The following is an 18464-nucleotide window of genomic DNA, read 5'->3' on the forward strand; positions in this document are numbered from 1 at the left end:
TTTTCATTTAAGGACATTTAATTTTTTTAAAGACCTTATTTTGAGACAGCAAGAGGGAGGGAGGAGAGGAGAGAGGGAGGGAGAAAGAGAAAGATAGAATGAGTGGGGGGAGGGGCAGACAGAGAAGCAAGCTCGTTGCAGAGCAGGGATCCAGAACCCTTGGACCACGACCAGAGCTGAAGGCAGATGCTTAAAGACTGAGCCACCCAGGTACCCCCATTTAAAGGCCTTTTAAATTTGACTTAGGATAGAAATGTTCCACGAACAGAGTATTATAGAATTACATGCCTTGGAATAAGTCATCTTTTACTTTTATTAAGGTATAGTATTGGAATACTTTACTAAGGTATAGCCTTCGAATAAGTCACCTTTACCAAACAGAGATTCAGATTCTTGGCCGAAATTATTACTTTTGATGTTCCTTACCACAACTTATGTCCAGAAAGATCCTTCTAGGTTGATTACTGAGTTTACAGGGAATGCAATTAAGTATAATAATCTCTTGAACTTTTACCCATTCGTGTGATTTTTCTCTTAGTTTTAAAGAAAGATGTGTCTTCCAACTTATGGTCTTCAATTTTTGCATCCAGCAAATTTTCCACTTACTGCCTCTACTTCCTTATCACTAATTCGTCTACGTTATTTCACTAAAAGTTCCCTGGCAAAACTTACTTTTACTCTTTCTTAGTCATTCTCCCACTTTTCTGACCATTTCTTCTTAGTCTCCTTTGCTGGTTTCTCTTCCCGTACCCACTGAAAAAAGTTGGTGTATCACATGGCTCCATCCAGATATTTAGCTAGAGCTCAGACCCGAAGACATCTCAAATGCAACATGTTTGAAATCTGATCTTCTCGTGAATTCCCACTCCCAGTTTACTAATCATCTAGGTTCCTATGCTAGAAACTTGCCACACATATGACTGTTAAGTATCATCATGACCCCCGCTCCTTATTAAGAGCCTGCTACTGTGCTGGCATTATATTAAGAGTTTACATAACTTTCCTTATTTAATCATTCCAAGAAGCCACATAGATAAGACATAGTTATTGCCCTGCAGGAGCTTACAGACTTGTGAGGAAGAGACAAAGAGAATACAAGGCAGCAAATTTTATATGACTAGAGTGATGGGGCATTTAGAGGACAGAGCAAGCAAATCTGCCATGGGGTAGTTCTGTATTCCTCACTCTCCACATACAGAAAGACAAACACATACACACACTCTTCTTTCTTTTATATCCTTTGTATAAAATTTTTATTTTAGGGATGCCTGCTTGGCTCAGTCATTAAGCATCTGCCTTTTGCTCAGGTCATGATCCCAGGGTCCTGGGATGGAGCCCCGTATCAGGCTCCCTGCTCCCCAGGAAGTCTGCTTCTCTCTCTCCCACTCCCCCTGCTGTGTTCCCTCTCTCAGTATCAAATAAATAAATAAAATCTTTTTTAAAAATAAAATTTTTAATTTTACTTTCAAAATTTTATTATTGTTCTTATTAGCTATTGCTAAATAGCTAGCAGAATTGATCAAGAGTTATCATACTTCCATTTCATTTCCATTAGCATTTGTGGAAGGTCTTCCAAGTGTATTCCAGGAAATGTTACTAAAACTGGCTACTTCTAATTTCTAAATTCCTTAAGTTCAGGGTCTATATGTCAACTGGATACTTACTCTACGCAATCTGTATTAAAAAGCTAAAATATAAATGATACAGCTAAAGACTGCTTTGGTCTTTTCTTTTTAATTAACATATGATGTATTATTTGTTTCAGGAGTACAGATCTGTGATTCACCAGAATTCCCAGCACTCACCATAGCACACACCCTCCTTGTCCACTGCCCCGCCACCCCATCCTTCCCATTCCCCTCCCCTCCAGCAACCCTCAGTTTGTTTCCTGAGATCAAGAATCTCTTATGGTTTGTTTCCCTCTTTGGTTTCGTCTACAAATATGGAATGCTTCATGAATTTGTGTGCCATCCTTGTGCAGGGGCCATGCTAATCTTCTCTGTATCATTCCAATTTTAGAATATGTGCTGCTGAAGTGAGCACTGCTTTGGCCTTTTTTTAATCTGTAAGGAAAAAAGCACAAATTTATAAGTTAAGTCTTTATAAAGTGCCTGATACTCAGTAGATGTTTGTTGAATGCACTGAAATCGGTATGAAGATTGAATACCAGCCATCGATTTGCTGATGAAACACTAGGAAGGCACACTGATCTATTTATCCTAGGTCAGGGGAAGAATGAAGACATTTTCCTTCTAATTCTACTAGAATCGAAGCTCTTTAAGAACACACTCCATGTCTTAGTCACGTCTGTGTTTCTTAGCAAATGTGGAGTATGTGTAATGTGTATGAGTAATGTGCACCTTAGTGCAAAGTATACACGTTGTTAACTGCTGAGTCAATGAGCTAGAAAAGTAATGAAAAATCTAAATTTGTCCTAGAATGACTATTAAGTTCAGCCCAAGACACAAAACAAATAAGGTAATAAAGCAAAGCAGAAAAGTAATTAAGTAAGGGATATATCATAAAGATACTTTGAGTCATGGACAGATTATCTACAGAATATGCCAGTAGACTCAGAAAGTGAAGTCCACAATAAGACTGCTCTTGCTTCCACCTGCTGGTATGGGAAAGTAATTTCTTAGATTATACAGAAAATGTTTAGCAGCTGTAGGAAACCTTTAAAAAAGCAATGAACTTTCAAACTGCTCTTGCAAAAGTAGCACAATAAGCTTCCCATAAAGAGCCCTTCACAAAAATGTATACCATGACCTGAGCCACAAACACTTTGAATACAGAGCAGAACCACCCTAAACATAGAGACATTCCAGTGGCCTTTATTTTGAGTAGCCTATGTCTGATAAAGCCAAAAGCTGTATCTATTTTTTTCATGGTACAGTCCCTTTTTTGTACTCACAGAAGTAGCACTTAAGTTTGATAGCTAATAGTCACAGAAATTCATACATGTGAAAATACACAAATACATAGAAATGAGTGGATATAAAACTGGTGAAATGTAAATAAGGTTGGTGGACTGCATCAATTCCTTACTGCAACTGGGGAAAACCGTATGAAGTGAATATGGGACCATTCTGTGTTATTTCTCATAACTGCGTGGAAATCTCTATCTCAAAATGTAAAGTTTATTTTAAGATTGTATTTATTTATTTGCAAGAGAAACCCAGAGACAGTAACAGAGATAGCAAGAGAGAGCACAAGCAAGGAAGAGAAAGAGAAGCAGCCTCCCCACTGAGCAGGGAGCCTGATGCGGGGCTTGATCCCAGGACCCTGGAATCATGACCTGAGCGGAAGGCAGATGCTTAATCTACTGGACCAGCCAGTAGATTAAAATTTAAAGTTTTAAAAAAACATGGCTGATCCATCAGAAAGGAGGAATACCCAACTTTTGTAGCAACATGGACGGGACTGGAAGAGATTATGCTGAGTGAAATAAGTCAAGCAGAGAGAGGCAATTATCATATGGTTTCACTTATTTGTGGAGCATAACAAAAAGCATGGAGGACATGGGGACTTAGAGAGAAGGGGGTTGGGGTAAATTGGAAGGGGAGGTGAATCATGAGAGACTAGGGACTCTGAAAAACAATATGAAGGGTTTGAAGTGGCAGGGGGGTGAGAGGTCGGGGTACCAGGTGGTGGGTATTATAGAGGGCACGGATTGCATGGAGCACTGGGTGAGGTGAAAAAATAATGATACTGTTATGCTGAAAATAAATAAATGAAAAAAACAAAACAAAACAAAAAAAACATGGCTTAGAGTTGTACATACCACTTGTGGCTCCTTTAAGGGGAGGGAGAGTCAAAGTATGACTGGTTCTCCCAAAGTATAAAATCCATGACTTCATACGACATACATGAATGAAAAAGAAAGAAAGAAGGAAGGAAGGAGGGAAGGAACCAAGGAAGGAAAAAAACCAAGATTCTATACAGGTAAATTCCAAATATTTAATATAGGTACTCCAACGCTCAAGAAGGTGAAGATTAACTTCTCTCCTGCCTTGAGTATGGGCTGCATTTAACTGACTTGCTCCCAAAGAGGAAGGGCGTGGAGAAGTGGGGAAAAGTAACTTTATAGTACAAAAACTTGGCAAACACTACCTCAGCCAACTGACCAAGACTAATATCATCAGTGATGCCACATAGACGTCATGTACCCCTAAACATGACATGATAAAAAGGGCAAAAACCTCTACTATCTTCTTCTCCCAAACCTATAACCTTAGTGTAACTGAGAGATAAATACAAATTGAGTGATATTCCATAGAATCCCTATTGGTACTATTCAGAACTGTCAATTCCATGAAAAACAAAGACTGAATGATTCTCACAGCCCAGAGGAGTCTAAGGGAACATGCTGATTAAATATAATGTGATCCCCTGAAACGGACATTAGGGAAAAATAAGTGAGATCTGAATAAAGTACAGAATTTAATTAATAGTAATATACATATACTGGTTCCATAGTTGTACGAAAGAACCAGTGCTGGTTCCATGGTAATGTAAGATGTTCACATTTGGGGAAACTGGGTAAGGAAGGGATTTATGGGAACTCTCTGTACTATCTTGGCAACTTCCCTATAAACCTGGAACAGTTTAAAAGACAGAAGTTCATTTTTAAATATCAACAAAAATCTGATGACTAAAAAGACCGGTGCAGCTATAAAGGTCCAGTCTTGGTCTGACATAATGAAAACAGGCTATTTTAGAGCCAGCGCCACATACAACTTCAGTTGTGTACAACTTCCCATTATCAGTAAGGCTTTTAAAAAGTAGAACGAATTATATTACACAAAGTCTCCCCTAGGAATGAATGATGATCCAGTTTGGTGAACTCTATCTTAAAACATCAGTCGTCTGGGGTGCTTGGGTGCTCGGTCATGAGACCGAGCCTGGAGTTGGGCTCCACGCTGGGCTGGGAGCTTGCTTAAGATTCTCTTTCTCGGGGCGCCTGGGTGGCTCAGTGGGTTAAGCCTCTGCCTTCTGCTCAGGTCATGATCTCAGAGTCCTGGGATCGAGTCCCACATCGGGCTCTCTGCTCAGCAGGGAGCCTGCTTCCCTCTCTCTCTCTGCCTGCCTCTCTACCTACCTGTGATCTCTCTCTGTCAAATAAATAAATAAAATCTTAAAAAAAAAAAAAAAAAGATTCTCTTTCTCTTCCTCTGCCCCTCCCTATCCCCCTGCTGCCCCTTGTGCTGTCTCTCTCTAAAATAAGTAGTCTTTTTAAAAAGAAGTTAGTTATCCACTTTAAAAAAAAAAAAAAAAAAGGAAATTTTCTTTAGATTTTAGAATGTCATGGAAATGAGTTCTTTTTCCCAAATTTCACTGTAAATACATGTGAAGGGACTCTTCAAAGTCATCTTTTCTAAGAGATAGGAATAAAAATGAAAAATGTTAGAAAGAAATTGCTTAAGGTCATAGGAAGAACTATGTGACACTAGATATACCTGTATTATTTCTACTCTTGGCAAACAGAACTTACAGAGAAGCCTGATTACAAAGTTATAAGGAAGGAAACAGAAAAATCTCAGGTTCTGAAAAATAAGAAGCAGACATTAGTCTGTTTTTCTCCTAATGTTGTATATAGGACAAGTGGTTTAATATTTACAGGTTTTAAAGAAATAACTATAAATGAACATGGAAAGATTGTTCTTCTTAAATCCTTCAACTGGCTTAAGTAAAGCCACCTGAGAATCAGAGCATCTGAAATCAAGTGCTGCCTCACAAATGAAATTCAGACTTCCTTAATAATTCATTAATAAATGGCCTACCCACACTCATGGAAAACCACAATTCAAAAAAGACATTCCACTTTTATTTTTCTCTAGGAGGATGAATAAATTGCTTCTGGCATATTTAATTGGTGTTTGGGGTATACTTTTCAGAATTGAAATCCTTACTAAATGACTCAGGAGAGAGTCCTTGGTACATTAGTTAATACTTAGGCTCTTTTTTTTTTTGGGTCATCTCACATGGATATTTTGTTGAATGAATGATCATGGCTAAACCCTCATGCTAGGCTAGGCTAACAGCTAGTCTGCTTTTCTTTCTAAAGACTGGTTCAGCCACAAATAGGTGTTTATTGTTATTATATGTGATGACGATACGTAGCTTATATATCTATTATCATCTAACCATTTTTGTAGATTATGTATCTTTGAAAAAGTTTATCTCTTAGAGCTGTATGCTGAAATACTTATGATTATAGCAATATCATGCTGGGAATATGTTTCAAAATAACTGGAGGAGGAAGTATATGAAACAGATTGGCCATGAGCTGACAATTTTGAATCTTGGTGAGGGAGCTGCATCTACTTTGATTTAGGATTGCAAATTTACATCATAATAAAAAAACGAAGGACTTTTCATGTGCCTAGCTCTAGCTATTACTCCAAATTCAAGACATGGTCTGAGAAACAGATGAATGTAACATTAACATGAACTCAATATATGAATTCATGCTGACAAGCATATTAAAAGGGACACTAAGGGCACCTGGCTGGCTCAGTTGGTAGAGCATGCAACTCCTGATCTCAGGATTTTAAGTTCAAGCCCCAGGTTGGGTGTAGAGATTGCTTATAAATAAAATCTTAAAAATAAATAAATAAAAAGAAAAGGGATACTAAATCAAGCAAACCTCAAAGGAAAACAAGAGCACAAGAATAAATGTATTTAACCAGTGAATGAAGATTCACATATTCACAGTTGGAAGGGGCCTTAGAAACCAGCCAGTCCAATTCCTTTAATTCAGAATGAAGGCCAGTGAAGTCCTGGGTAGCTGACTATGGGCTTGTGCTTCGGCATTTCATTTCTTTGCGGATATAGTGAAGGTTACCTTGTAAATGGACTGTTAGAGAAGCTTTAAGGGATATGGCTTTCTAGTGTACCTAGAACAGGTGGCCAACAACTTTGGCTGGCATGCTACTTCATCTAGTTAAAGGAAGCCTCTAGCTGCTTCTTGGCTGCTGTCAATCACCACAACCAGCACTGTCAATAATAATAACAATGGCAAATATTTATACAGCAGGCACTATTCTAAGTGCTTTTCATATACTAACTCATTTAATCCTTCCAAAAACACCCTAACACAGATTACGTCCATTTTTAGAGATGATAAAACTAAGGCTATTTAACAGAGAGGTTAGATAACTTACTTAAGGTCATAATGCTAGAAATGGCCAGTAACCCAGGCAATCTTCCTCCAGAGGCCAAGCTGTCCAATACCGTCATCTGTTACCAAGCACTCAGTCACGTCTGCCATTCTCTTGAGGTTGCCCACAGTTCAGCAGTGCCTTTAGTCTATCCTGTCTTTAGTCTGTCCTGTCCTTGTTGAGACAGGCACAGACATAATCAGAAAGCATGGCCTATGTGGCTCTAGGTTGACACAGGCAATGTACCAGTTCTGCTGTTGGTGTGGTTTAGCACCCCCTAGAAGCCAAATGTCTGTACTTCTGTGAGAAATAAAAAAGTCAAGAGACTAGAGGAGAAAGGAAAATAATGATGACGTCTTGTATTTCCATCAGACATGATCATCCTTATGCAAATTCTACAACGATAAAAATGATTTCAAATTCTATTACAGCCTACATACCAAAAGGCTACTCTTTAAAGCAGAGAAGAGTTTCCTCACCACTAAAAGATAAAAGGTAGGTTTAAAAAAATTTTCCTAACAAACATGAAAGATGAGTAATTACCAATCTTAGCTCCTTTAGATTTTGAAACCACACTGAAAGCAAAGGAAAGCACCTACTTGAATATAATACAAGGTCATTTTACTTACTTGTGAAGTGCTTATTATGTCTATGCACTATGGTAAGTGTTTTCTCTGCATTACCTCACTTAATCCTCACTCTATAGATGAAGAAACAAATGTAGGCAAACATTAAATTACTAACCCCAGAGTCACGTAGCTAAGTAAGTGGCAAATGTGGGATGTGAACCAGGCGATTTTATTCCAGAATCTAAAAGCTCAATCCCTTACTAAGCTACATCTTTCAACCTAAAAATGCTATACATTTTTTGTATAAGCCAGGCCACTGATTACCGATAAATAATAGAATTTCAGAACTGGAAGTCATCCAGAATGGGTCTGCTTTCTAGTGAAGCCCCATCAAGATTTGGTAAAGTGAAGATGGAGGGAGAAGGGGCATCCATGATCGTATTTCTGTTTTGCACAGACATGAGTGAGAGCTAGAGGATTCGGGAGGAGGAGCAGATTAGACGGTTTCTTTTTCTTTTATAGGGGGAGGGTGGGAGGACTAGAGAAAAAAGGAGCTTTATATGCATTTGATTTTAGAAATAGGCAGTTTGTAACACTAGTGAGCTATCTGAGTAGAGATATGTAATAGTCACGAGGAGCACAGAAGGAAGTGAACACAGAGCTACTTGGTAAAGATAAAAGATGAATAAGGCTTCGAGGAACTTACTGGCTATTATGGCAGAGAAACACATTAGAATTTAGCAAACACTGACTCAGTTGGTGGAGGATGTAACTTTTGATTTTGGGTCATGAGTTCAAGCCCCACACTGGATGTAGAGATTACTTAAAATCTTAAAAAAAAAAAAAATTTAGCAAATACTTGTTGATCACTTATTTGTACCAGACCAACACAGTATTGTAAATGCAATTACAGTGTTAAATCAAGATGTCACAGATGGATAGAGGACCAATACTCAACCCAAACTAGGGAGTCAGAGAAAGCTTCCTGGAGAATGGATATGAATAAGAATTACCTAGGAAAGGATGGAACAGAATATGTGAAGCCTAAAAGCAGGCATGAAAGTGGAGTGGAAAGACTGACAGAGGCCCATTTTAAATCACGGAATAGTGTATTCTTAGAATCACAGCCAACTCAGAAGTTAGAAACGGAAATGAGAGAAATGAAGCTGGAGAGGTTGAACAGACAAGACTGTTTTTGTTTTGTTTTTAATGTCATGCCAGACTAGAGACTGAACTCCATTTTGGAGGCAATGGAATGCCCCAGTGAGAGGGTTAGATCTATCATTCAGGCAGGTTTGTTTTTTCTTTTTTTCCTTCCACAGATAGCTGGGGGCCGAGGCGGGGCTAGGACGGTGAGGAGTGGGAAGAGGCCAATTTTAGGAGGTAAAGGAGACCAGTTGAGAGTCTTTACTATTCCAGAAGAACAATGAGAATTAAAAGTGGGAACAGGAGTGGGAGAGAAAACAATGAAATCAAGAAATATTCAAAAGGTAAGACTGGCAGGACTTTGTGAAGGACAGGATGCTATAGTTTGTACTTTGGATGAGAGGGTGGATAGTATTACCGATGAAACACAGTGAACTTACCATTGCAAATAGAAACTGCGACAGCAAGACCAGGCTGGGGAAATAGCACTAGGTAAATTTCAGACAGTCTGCTTTATGAGTGTCTGGAAGATACGGCAGGGTATGGAAGCATGGTAATTCGACAACTGGATAAATGAACCTGATCACTAGGACAGGGCTTTTGGTGAGAGATGCAGAGATGTCTTCGGATGTTCTAATCTTAGAATGGACTGGGACATCCCAGAGAACACACAGATAAGAACAGTGGGGTTAGTGTGGAAAAGTAGGGAAGGGAATAAACTACAAACCAGCTGGACTGGAGGAAGGTTTCAGACAGGATGGCATGTATAGAAGAGACTTCAGCATCTATGTAGGCTCAAGGAAAGAAGACAGAAACTAAGAACTTTACAGCAGACACTGAGGAGAGAAACTTGAAAAAAAAAACTAGCACTTGAGGGGCAGGGGCCAGGAAAAAGAAGCTTGAAAAAATCCGAGGAACACTCATAGTAGAAAAAATGAGTAATGTGCATCTCTGGGAGTCAAGAATGTGTGGCCAACATTGTAAATGTTACATAAGGACTAAGGCAAGTCAGGACTGGAAGGTAAGCACTGGATTTGGCAACTGACACCCAAGACTTAATGTGTCATCTGTTAAGTGACTTTTTTCTCTCTTATTCTTTGGCAGCTATATGAATCGAATTCATGTTGAATTTGGAAACAACAAAAGGTTCTTAGTATTTTCCTATATGCTGCTTTTATGTTATCCTACTCTGTATTTGTTTAAATACAAGACTTCATGTTTAATACCATTAAGAATCTCCTTATTAGAATGGTGTTCTAGGGAGATGCATTCCTCTGGAACTTTGAGTTTTCACCTTTACTTAGAGTCACCCACTTTAACAGTGGGTCATCTGTAGCCTCTACCAGTCACAGAGAAAGCATTTGTGACTTTCAACAACCACATATAATTGGTTCTTTTTTTTTTTAAATAAAGATTTTATTTATCTATTTTACAGAGATCAGAGGCAGGCAGAGAGAGAGAGAAGCAGGCTTCTCCCTGAGCACAGAGACAGATATGGGGCTCGATCCCAGGACCCTGAGATCATGACCTGAGCCGAAGACAGAGGCTTAACCTGCTGAGCCACCCAGGTGCCCTATATGGTCGGTTCCTATTATCCAAATCCTTAGGTCTACCTTTTTCTACCTTGAATGGAAGGGAAGAAATTATAAGTCACTATGTAGCCAGGTCATATAAAGTATTGTGCGAGGTGTTCTCATGTACATTAATTCCTGTAATCCTTACAAAAATTACATCAGGTAGTTACTACTATCTCTAATATAGGGTTGAAGAAACCGAGGTTTTGTGAGATTATGCAGGCATGTGAAACCACATATACTTTCAAAGCCATCGAGATTGCACATTCCCTTCCCTTCTCTTTTCTTTTCCTCTCTTTCTCCCACCCTCCCTCCTTCCCTTCCTTCCTGGTGTAATCTCCATATACTGAGATTTGTTTTTTTCCAGTTTTGTTGAGACTAATTCATACATAATATTATATATATTTAAGGTGTAGCACATTGTCTTTCTTGCAGTCCTTTCATTAGTTTTTAGCATGTTTGTCTTAGACATTTAACTTCATGTGGCTATTTCTAAATTCTGATACATAATCTGAGGGTAAGAGAACACCCTCCTCTGATCTTCACATGTCCAAATCCTACCACCTTCAAGGATCAGTCATGACCTTGTCCCTCCCTTTTATCTTGGAACTAATCTTCCCCCCCTCCAACTCCCATATCAATTTCTCTATTACTCTCCCTTGTACTTATCACCTTCTACCTTGTATTCTAATTATTTCTGTACACAGCTTACCATGTACATAGTTTCACATATATGCATGTGTCTTATCACCACTACTAGACTGTTTTGCCTTAGCCTTTTAAGAAAAATCCAAAGAGGGTCACCTGAGTGGCTCAGTTGTTAAGTGTCTGCCTTCAGCTCAGGTCATGATTCCAGGGTCCTGGGATCAAGCCCCCATCAGGCTCTCTGCTAAGCAGGAAGCCTGCTTCAACCTCTCCAACACTCCCCCTACTTGTGTTCCCTCCTTGCTGTGACTCTCTTGTCACATAAATAAATAAAATCTTAAAAAACTAAAAAGGTCAAAATAAGGGCTGTCTGGGTGGCTCAGTGGGTTAAGTGTCTGACCCTGGATTTCGGCTCAGGTCATGGTCTCAGGGTTCCAAGATCAAGTCTGGTATCCAGTTTGGCATTCAGCATGGAACCTGCTTAAGATTCTCCCTGTGCTCCTCCCCAACTGTCTCGCTCTTCCTCTCTCTTTTTTTTTTTTTTCAAAGATTTTTTAATTTATTTTATTTGACAGACAGAGATGACAAGTAGGCAGAGAGGCAGGCAGAGAGAGAGAGAGAGAGGAGGAAGCAGGCTCCCTGCTGAGCAGAGAGCCTGATGCGGGACTCGATCCCAGGACCCTGAGATCATGACCTGAGCCGAAGGCAGCAGCTTAACCCACTGAGCCACCCAGGTGCCCCTCGCTCTTCCTCTCTTAAAAAAAGAAAAGAAAAGGTCAGAATCATATACAGCCTTTAAATGTCTACTTCTGCACTCACTGTATAAATATTCTTGAGATTATCATTCACTGGATTTATTTAATTTCTTTTATACAAGGAATCCACATAATAAATTTATCTCACAAACACTACCAGGAAAAACTGTTTCTGATACCTAACAATATAATCTCCTTTTGCCCTTACTGTCAGAAAACTTACAGTTAACTGGACCCAGTTAAATCAACTAGGCTAACCCTAATGTTCCTTTTGATTTTTTTTGTTTTCCTTTTATTAATCTTAATGTGTATTATTTAGGTAAGCGATCACAAATTAATTCTGGTAAAGACCACAAAAAAAATTTCAAGAAGCAAATAACACCAACTTAGGTGTCTTGCTTTACACGTCTGTTTTCGTGGCATTTAGTAGTCCATGACATATAATAACTGTACTCAGTTAATCTATGCGGCGTGAGTGAATACAGATTGGACATTATATATAGGTTTCAATCAGCCACATTCTACACCCATCATTCCTGTGATTTTGTAATTTTTCAATGTCATTAGGAACACTTCTCATGAGCTGTTATATATCTTTACAAAAAGTAAACCTCGGTCCTTTTAGCCCATGCCAGGAAAGTTTTTCATGTTTTTTTTTTTTTTACTTCTTCTCAGGTACCTCTGCGCAGTTACTAAAGTATATTAGTATATTACTTGTAGCAAGGGTCTAAATCTAACAGCAGGTACAAGATGTGTTCTATCTTCTTTGGGTTCTCCTGGTACTTCTTCCACTAGGTAGATCAGACTGCATGTCATTAGCTTCTTGGTCTGACCAGTAAGTACTATACTGCGTATGTCCAGACAAAGATTATGTTGTGCTCAGTGCCACATTTCACCAGACTGAAGTAACTCCCAAGTCACACGAGTCCTGAGGCTTCTGACCTCTCGGAAGACCCAGGCTCAGTCATGAGAAGTCTGCCCTCTGTTCTTTCTTGGCTTGGTTGCTCTGACCCAGTACTTCACAGGTTGGCACCTCCTTCCATTTCTTCAGTATCCAAGTTGACATATTTAGAATAAGTCTTGCTCCCAGAATATTCATTACATTAGACTATTGCTCTTCAGATCCATCAAGTGGGTCTGTAGGACACCTAGTTACTGTATGAAAGCACCCAGCGATAACAAGGGAATATGACCAACATCATGTTTCCATCATGTTATATGGCTTCTGCCTCATACTGACCTAGTATATACTAAAAATTCCTCTGTATTTGTTGGCTAAGTGAGCTTCCTATTGTGTATTACTCTACTCTGTAATTTTTTTTATTACTCAACTAGGCCTAAATTAATAATTTATACATAGTACTTTCCCCTAGCAGCTGTATTTTTGGATTAAAAAAATGTGCAATGAGCTGTTTATTTCATATAGGGTTTGAAATAGTTACTTTCTACTGCATTTTACCTGTCATTGTCAATATCAAAATGCCAAATCCAGGTGCCTATACTTCTCAGGCGTTACCACGGAATGCTGAATTTTCAGTTATTATCACTGATAACAACTTTTCTCCCATCTATCCATCCATTCATTCATTCATTCAATAGATATTAAGCACTTACCATGTGAATAACACCAGACTAAGTGCCGGAAATACAGAAATAAACAACAACAAAATAGGCTCCTGATCTCGGAAAACGGGTCAACTAGTGAGAAAGGCAAACACTACTACTACCGTGTGTGCTATGGAAGTACTTACAGCATTCAAAGGGACCAAATTTAGCAGGAATCAGGTAAGTTCATTCTGAGGAAGTATAAAGCAAGCTGATATTAACAGCACCTCTTACAATATAAGTATTTTTTTAAATAGATTTTATTTTACAGAGACAGAGAGATCGTACCCATGTGAGCAGTGGAAGTGGGACAGGGAGAGAATCTTCAAGCAGACCCCTCACTGAGCGTGGAGCCTGCCCTGGGGCTCAATCCCACATGAGATCATGACCTGAGCTCAAACCAGGAGTTGGATGTTTAACCAACTGAGCCATCCAGGTGCCCCACAATCTAACTACTTTAGAGATTTGTTTCATTACTCTCTGACTCCTTCAACAGAGGGCATGAACCCATGTGAGCAGGGATAGTTTCTTCTAGCTTTTGTATTAAGTTTGAAATTTTAATTCCAGTATAATTAACATACAGTGTTATGCATTAGTTTCAGGTGTATAATATAGTGATTCAACATTTTAATATATTACTCAGTACTCATCAGGATAAGTCCACTGTTAATCCCCTTCACCTATTTCACCGGTTTGCTCCCCCACCTCCCCTCTGGTAACCATCAGTTTGTTATTTCAAGTTAAGGGTCCATTTTTTAGACTGGCTCTTTTTTCCCCCATGGTTCCTTTGATTCTTAAATTCCACATATGAGTGAAATCATATGGTATTTGTCATTCTCTGACTGACTCATTTGACTTAGCATTATACTCTCTAGCTCCAAGGGACAGGTTCTTTCTCATCCACAGCTGTATTCTCAGTTTAGCTCAGTATATAGCTCAGATATAATATAAATATATTTTTAAAATATTTTATTTGTTTATTTAGAGGGAGAGATAATACAAGCATGGAGAGGGGCAGGGGAAGAGGGAGAGAGAGACTTCTGAGCAGACTCTGCCTTCAGAGTGGAGTTCTATGCAGGGCTCAATTCTACAACCCTGAGATCATGACCTGATCTGAAACTAAGAGTCGAACACCAACTGACCTACCAAGGTGCCCCTATAAGTCTGTTTAATGAGTGAAGTCAAGTAAAATATATCTGTATGTATATAAATACTGCTCAGATCCAATATGAAATAAAAAATAACCCAATAGGAAAACAGACAAAAGATGACATAGGCATAAAATACAAATGGCAAATAAACATGAAAATACACTCAAACTCATCAGTAAACATGGCAATGTGTACAAAATCCAAGAGACACCATTTTACAACCACTTGATTGGCAAAAGAATGACAATGCCCAGAGTTGCTGAGGATGGAGGATCAGTGGTTACTCATGAACACTATACAGAGAGAGGAAATAACTTACTATTACCACTCTGGAAAAAAATTGGTATCATTTGATAAAGCAGAGAATGTATAAAAAAAACCTAGCAATTTTCCTCTTAGGCCTATACCCTTGCACATATGTATCAGGAGAAAATATAAGAATATTCATAACAATATTGTTTATAATAGCAAATAACTAGGAACAACCAAAACACTCATCCACAAGAAAACAGGTAATAAATTTTGGAATGGTCACCCAGTGAAAGGACTTACAGCAACAAAAACGAACCACAGCCATGTAAAACTAGTTTCATCATGTGAAACCAAACCATAATTGTTAAGGAAAACATATACTTTTGTTAATGACATTATAAACAAAACAAACAGGACAACAGACATAAATACAGATCAATGGTTATCTCCGGAATAAGGAGAAGAGATACAGTCAGAGAGGGGCACATTAAAGACTTCAAAGGTACTAGAAATACCCTTTTAGATATACAGACACTCTTTTTTCATTTTCTAAAAATTATAGATATCTAACTTTCATGTATAGTATTTTATAATAACTTTTAAAACAAATGACAAGTATTAGCCAGGTTGGGAAAGGTAGGGAAAGAGAAGAATGTTTCAAATAAGGGATCACCATTTGTTAATTTAAGATGAAGAGATAAAGATAGGAACTCTCTGGCTGAAACACTGAGTTTACTGAAAGAGAGGAAAAGCTGGGACAACTAAATAGTGGTCAGACAGTACAGGGAATAATAAACCAATCACAGTGTTTTGATTTTATCCTAAGGTTAATGGTGAACTGAAGATTTTTGTTTTATTTTTCAAAGATTTATTTGAGAGAGAGAGAGAGATAGGGGAGGGGTAGAGGGAGAGAGAGAGAATCTTAAGCAAGACTCCCCGCTGAGCACAGAGGCTGATGCAGGGCTGGATCTCACCACCCTGAGGTCACGACCTGAGCAGAAACCAAGAGTCTGACACTCAATGACTGAACCACCCAGGACCCCTTGAACCAAAGAATTTTAAACTGGAGTGTAACAGGACACATTTGGATTGCATAAAGGTCTCTGTTCTTATAAAGAAAGTATATTAGTAGGAAGTAAAAACTGAGGCTGTGATTCAACATGAGGATTTGGATTATAGTGGTGGCACTGCAAATAGAGAAAAGAGAAAGCCTTTAAACTTGGTAATTGATGGGAAAAATAGGGACAGAGAAAAAGGCTGGGGACAGCATCTAGACTTTTGACGTCAGTAAATGGTAACATTCATAGAGACAGAGAACAATGGCAAAAGAACTGATTTATAAGATTTGTAAATCTGGTTTAGTATAAAGTGAGATTAAGATTAAATAATAACATATTAGGTACTCAATAAATATTCCTAAAATGAAGAAGGGGCATGAATATAAAGCTTCTAAAAGGAACTACATAACTGGCATCTGGAATCTAATATCATTCATCTATTTCTCTTTCAAATAAGTAATTTGTCTTTATGTTGTAGCCTGGCATAGAAGAATTCCTGAGATCGGAAATCTGGGAGCTTTATATATGTATAAACTGTATATGTATAAACTGCAGTGTTAGAATGATAAGATCTAAAAATGTGGCCCCTATTATATGAATGTTATGCATTGTAGAAAGCAGGCTATACCAGAAAGCTGTGATTATTTCAGTCACTGTAACTATTGTTAACATGTGGGGCAGGAAAACCCAAAAGACTCCACCAAGAAACTGCTAGAACTGATAAACGAAATCAGCAAAGTCAAAGGATACAAAATCAACATAGAGAAATCTGTTATATATATATATTTTAAAAGATTTTGGGGTGCCTGGGTGGCTCAGTGGGTTAAAGCCTCTGCTTTCGGCTCAGGTCATGATCCCAGGGTCCTGGGATCGAGCCCCAATCGGGCTCTCTGCTCAGCAGGGAGCCTGCTTCTTCCTCCCTCTCTTTGTCTGCCTCTCTACCTACTTGTGATCTCTGTCTGTCAAATAAATAAATAAATCTTTAAAAAAAAAAAGATTTTTTAAAATTTATTTTACAAATAAAGATCACAAGTAGGCAGAGAGGCAGACAGAGAGAGAAGAAGAAGCAGGCTCCCTGCTGAGCAGAGAGCCTGATGCAGGGCATGATCCCAGAACCCTGGGATCATGACCTGAGCCAAAGGCAGAGGCTTAACCCACTGAGCCACCCAAGTGCCCCTCTTCTTGGATCTTGATCACAAATAAGATTAGATATCAAATTCCAGCTATGTGTGGCTGGGAAACAAGAGGGTATCTTTTTGGATGCCAAGCAGGAGATATAGATAATCTCACAGTAAGTGGAATGGGACAGGATCTTCCAAAGTACACTGTGGTAAATCAGAAACCTCTGTTTTGTAAGCTGGTGTTTTCCATACTTCCTGTAGTTTACACCGATTTCCTTTTTGTTTCACTTAATAATTGGGAATGTCACTTCATGATAGGTAAAGGCTTCAAATATGCAAAATGAAATATAGAAGTACAAGAAGAGAGGCACGTGGGTGGCTCAGTGGGTTAAGCCTCTGCCTTGGCTCAGGTCATGATCTCAGGGTCCTGGGATTGAGCCCTGCATCAGGCTCTCTGCTCAGTGGGGAGACTGCATCCCCACCCCACCGCCTGCCTCTCTGCCTACTTGTGATCCCTCTCTTTCTGTCAAATAAATAAATAAAATCTTTTTTAAAAAGTACAAGAAGAAAAGGTAGGTGATTTAAAAAATTATAGTCTCGGAGTAGGAACTCACTTTCTAAGCATGCAATCAAAGCCAAAAGTCATAAAGGAAAAGACTGATATACTTGATTACATAACAACTTTAAACTTTTATAGGGCAAAAATGCAGTAACAATCCATCCCAAAATTCAAAGGCAAAAAGACCTGCAATATTTATGAAGGGCTATTACAAATTAATAATCTGAGGGGTGCCTGGGTGACTCAGTTGGTTAAGTGTCTGCCTTTAGCTCAGGTCATGATCCCAGGGTCCTTGCAATCCAGTCACACATCAGGCTCTCTGCGCAGCAAAGTTTGCTTTCCCCTTCCCTTCTCCCATCTGATGTGCTCTCCCTTGCTCTGCCTATCTTAAAAATATACAATCTTAAAAAAAAAAAAAAATGATCTGAATTTGAGAATTTGAAAACCTCCTAAATACAACTAGGTAGTTCAGTAACATGAAAATAATAGCTAATATTTATTGAGCTTTTATGTGCCTATGTGGTAGACTACTAAAATGACCTCTGTCTCACCCCTACATGTATCTACGACTTCTTACAAGTTGAATTTGCTGTTCCTCCCATCAAGATGCAACATCAATCTACCCATTACTTAAACCTGGACTGGCCTTGGGAGTTGCTTTGGCCAGTAGAATGTGGCAGAGTTGATGGTGCTCAGTTCAAGCCTAAGCTTCAGGAGGGCTATATACACTTCACCTGGAACCAGGACCATGAGAACAGGTCTGAGTTAGTCTCCTGGAGAATGCAAGAGAATGTAAAAGAGAGCCAAGCGGCCCCAGTTTTTGCCATCCTAGATTTCCAAATATACAAGGCAGCTAAGCAAAGATC

At 38.8% G+C, this 18464-nt stretch overlaps 1 protein-coding gene and 1 non-coding gene across 4 annotated transcripts in view; both read right to left on the reverse strand.

Annotated features, from left to right (window-relative positions):
• The window catches only part of NLN (neurolysin), a 142800-nt gene that overhangs the window by 108633 nt on the left and 15703 nt on the right, over positions 1 to 18464 (reverse strand). The window lies entirely within an intron of this gene.
• LOC116587360 lies at positions 1937 to 2043 on the reverse strand. The gene has a single exon (XR_004284385.1). It is a non-coding gene; the product is annotated as a U6 spliceosomal RNA (small nuclear RNA).

The sequence above is a fragment of the Mustela erminea genome, chromosome 3 (genome assembly GCF_009829155.1).
Source record: "Mustela erminea isolate mMusErm1 chromosome 3, mMusErm1.Pri, whole genome shotgun sequence".
In the NCBI taxonomy this organism is placed as follows: domain Eukaryota; kingdom Metazoa; phylum Chordata; class Mammalia; order Carnivora; family Mustelidae; genus Mustela; species Mustela erminea.